Below are 4522 nucleotides of genomic sequence, written 5' to 3'. Positions count from 1 at the left end.
TGAATCCTTTACCCTGGGAAAAAGCTTGCTTCTATCCATCCTGTCTATATCCTTCATGATTTTAAAAACCTCAATCAGGTCCCCCCTCAATCTCCTTTTTTCTAATGAAAATAAACCTAACCTACTCAACCTTTCTTCATAGCTAGCACCTTCCATACCAGGCAACATCCTCGTCAACCTTCTCTGCACCCTCTCCAAAGCATCCACATCCTTTTGGTAATGTGGCGACCAGAACTGTACACAATATTCTAAATGTGGCTGAACCAATGTCTTGTACAATGTTAACATGACTTGCCAGCTCTTATACTCAATACCCCATCCAATGGAGGCAAGCATACTATATGCCTTCTTGACCACTCTATCCATCTGTGCAGCAACCTTCAGGGTACAATGATGGAAATGTGTTGCTGGAAAAGCGCAGCAGGTCAGGCAGCATCTAGGGAACAGTAGAATCGACGTTTCGGGCATTAGCCCTTCTTCAGGAATGAGGAAAGTTGGTCCAGCAGGCTAAGATAAAAGCTCCCTATCTTTTATCTTAGCCTGCTGGACCAACTTTCCTCATTCCTGAAGAAGGGCTAATGCCCGAAACGTCGATTCTACTGTTCCCTAGATGCTGCCTGACCTGCTGCGCTTTTCCAGCAACACATTTCCATCTCTGATCTCCAGCATCTGCAGACCTCACTTTCTCCTTCAGGGTACAATGGACCTGCGTTCCTAGATCTCTCTGCCCATCAACTTTTCCAAAGGCTCTTCTGTTCATTGTATAATTTGCTCTAGAATTAGTCTTGCCTAAATGCATCACCTCACATTTGTCTGGATTGAAAACCATCTGCAACTTTTCCGCCCAACTGTCCAGTCTACCTATATCCTCCTGTATTCTCTGACAGTCTCTTTTGCTTCCTGCTACTCCACCAATCTTCATGTCATCTGCAAACTTGCTGATCATACCTTCCAGATCGTTTATGTATATTACAAACAACAGTGGCCCCAACACTGATCCCTGTGGAACACCACTGGTCACCTTGCCCCATTTCGAGAAACTCCCCTCAACTACTACTCTCAGTCTCCTGTTGCTCAACCAGTTCTTTATCCACCTAGCTAGGACACCCTGCACACCATATGACTTCATTTTCTCCATTAGTCTGCCATGGGGAACCTTATCAAATGCCTTACTAAAGTCCATATATATGACATCAACAGCCCTTCCTTCATCTACCAACTTGGTCACTCCTCGAAGAACTCTATTGTTGGTAAGGCATGATCTCCCCCGCACAAATCCATGTTGCCTAAGACCATGTTCCTTTCTACATATAAATAGATCCTATCCCTCAGTACCTTCTCCAGCAACTTTCCCACCACCGACATCAGGCTCACTGGTCTGTAGTTACCTGGAATATCCCAACTACCCTTCTTGTTCAGGGGGACAACATGAGCAACCTTTCAGTCCTCCGGCACTTCATCTGTATTTAAGGATGCCACAAAGATATCTGTCCGGGCCCCAGCTATTTCCTCTCTCGCCTCCCTCATCAACCTGGGATAGATCCCATCCGGTCCTGGGGATTTGTCCACCTTAATAACCTCTAGCCTACCCCACACATCTTCCCTACTTATGTCAATGTGATCCAGACTAATCAAACTTCTTTCTCTAATCTCAACATTCGTCATGTTCCTCTCCTCAGTGAACACTGATGCAAAGTAATCATTCAGAATCTCACCCATTCTCTCAGGTTCGACACACAGCCTTCCTTTGTTATCCTTTAGTGGACCAATCCTTTCTCTAGTTACCCGCTTGCTTCTTATATAAGAATAAAATGCTTTGTGATTCTCCTTAATTCTGCTCGCTGAAGCTATTTCATGACCCCTTTTAGCCCGCTTGATTCCTCGTTTAAGACTTGTCCTACTCTTCTGATATTCCTCCAGGGCCCGTTCTGTTCTTAGCTACCTAGACCTTATGTATGCTTCCCTTTTCCTCTTGGCTAGTCGTACAATTTCTCCTGTCATCCATGGTTCACGAATCTTGCCCTTCTTATCCTTTGCCTTTAACAGGACATGCCTATCCTGCACTATCTTTAACCTATCTTTGATAGCCTTCCACGTCTCAAATATGGACTTCCCTTCAAATAGCTGTGTCCAATTCACATTTCCGAGCTCCTGCCTAATCTTGATATAATTGGCCTTTGCCCAGTTTAGTACTCTTCCCTTAGAACCACTCTCTTCTTTATCTACGTGTATTCTAGAACTTACAAAATTGTGGTCACTGTTCCCGAAGAAATCCCCCACCACATCTTCTACCACCTGTCCTGGCTCGTTCCCCAGTACCAGGTCCAAAATGGCCCTTCCCTCGTCGGTCTATTGACATACTGCTCTAGAAAACTCTCCTGGACACTTGTTGCAAATTCTACCCCATCCAGACCTCTGACATTAAGTGTATCCCAGTCAATGTTGGGCAAATTAAAATCTCCCATCACCACTACCCTATTGCCTCTACATCTTTCCATAATCTGTTTATCTATTTGTTCTTCTACCTCCCGTTCACTGTTGGGAGGCCTGTAATACAGCCCCAACAGTGAGACTGCACCCTTCTTATTTCTCAGCTCCACCCATAACGCCTCACTACCCAAGACCTCCATAGTGTGCTCCTTTAGCACAGCCGTGATATCATCCTTGACTAGCAATTGAACTCCACCCCGCACCACTCCCCCCGCCTTTACTTCCCTCCCTGTCCTGTCTGAAGCATCTATATCCTGGAACATTTAATTGCCAATCATCATACCCTTCCTTCTCTGTGATTGCAATAACATCATACTCCCAGGTACCAATCCAAGCCCTAAGTTCATCTGCCTTATCCACTATACTCCTTGCATTAAAGTAGATGCATTTCATGCCATCAGTTTTTTTGCACTCTTCTGCTCTCTGCCTACTCTTCCCTTTATTAATGCTTTCTTCATAATTCTTACAGTCTCCAGTCTCCACCTCGCTGCCTACTTGTTTTCTCTTCTGGTTCCCAGCCCCCTGTCACATTAGTTTAAAACCTCCCCAACAGCAGTAGCAAAAGCTCCCCCAAGGACATTGGTTCTGGTAAGGTTCAGATGGAGACCATCCAGTTTGTAATAGTCCCACCTTCCCCAGAACCGATCCCAATGTCCAACAAATCTGAACCCCTCCCTCCTACATCATCTCTCAAGCTACGTGTTCATCCTGCCTATTTTTTCATTTCTACACTGGCTAGCATGTGGCACTGATAATAATCCCGAGATCACTTCCTTTGAGGTCCTTCTTTTTAACTTCTCTCCTAGCTCCCTGAATTCTTCTTTCATCTCGTTTTCTACTTATATCATTGGTGCCTATATGCACCAAGGCAACTGGCTATTCATCCTCTCCTTGTAGAATGGAAATGTGTTGCTGGAAAAGTGCAGCAGGTCAGGCAGCATCCAGGGAACAGGAGAATCGACGTTTCGGGCATAAGCCCTTCTTCAGGCTTATGCCCGAAACGTCGATTCTCCTGTTCCCTGGATGCTGCCTGACCTGCTGCGCTTTTCCAGCAACACATTTCCAGCTCTGATCTCCAGCATCTGCAGACCTCACTTTCTCCCCTTGGAGAATGCTTTGCAGCCGATCAATGACATCCTTGACCCGAGCACCTGGGAGGCAACATACCATCCGGGATTCCCGTTTTCGGCCACAGAACCGCCTATCTACTCCCCTCACAGTAGAATCCCCTATGACTATGGCCCTACATGTCTTTTTCCCACCCTTCTGAACCGCAGTGCCCGCCATGGTGCCATGATGCTGGCAACTGCTGCCGTCCCCTGGTGAGCCATCTCCCCCAACAGTATCCAAAACGGTATACCTGTTTTGGAGCGAGATGACCGCAGGGACTCCTGCACTGCCTTCCTATTCTTTTTCTGTCTTTGGTCACCCATTCACTATCTCCCTCAGCAACTCTAACCTGCGGTGTGACCAGTTCACTATACGTGCTATCCACGACCTCGTCAGCATCGTGGATGCTCCACAGTGAGTCCATCCGCAGCTCCAGAGCTGTCATGCGGTCAAACAAGAGCTGCAGCTGGACACACTTCTTACAAGTGAAAGAGTCAGGAATATCAGACATGTTCCGAAGCTCCCACATCAAGCAAGAGGCACATGCCACGGGTCTGAGGTCCCTGCCATTGTAAGCTTAGCTTTCTATGAACTAACTAAACCCAAACAATGCACTTAAATATATGAAAAAGAAAGATAAAGAAAAAATAAAAGCCTTACCTTACTGAGTCTTTTTCTTCCGGTTGGGGGGCGGGCGGGAGATACTACACGTGTAGTATCTCGGGTTTAGCCACTCCTCGATGCTCTGTCAAAATATTGTTTTGTCTTGCTGTTTCAAGTCTCTAGCCTTTCAGGGGTAAACACCTCTGCCTGTTCAGAATTTTCCTCCACCATCACGTCAAACAGCGTGTCCGCTAACTGAGCCTGAGCTCCTTCATCTTTCTCTTCACTTTTCACTTGCAGTGACTTATGATAGCAGGAT

The sequence above is a fragment of the Chiloscyllium plagiosum genome, chromosome 4 (genome assembly GCF_004010195.1).
Source record: "Chiloscyllium plagiosum isolate BGI_BamShark_2017 chromosome 4, ASM401019v2, whole genome shotgun sequence".
In the NCBI taxonomy this organism is placed as follows: domain Eukaryota; kingdom Metazoa; phylum Chordata; class Chondrichthyes; order Orectolobiformes; family Hemiscylliidae; genus Chiloscyllium; species Chiloscyllium plagiosum.
This window is presented reverse-complemented; position numbering follows the sequence as displayed.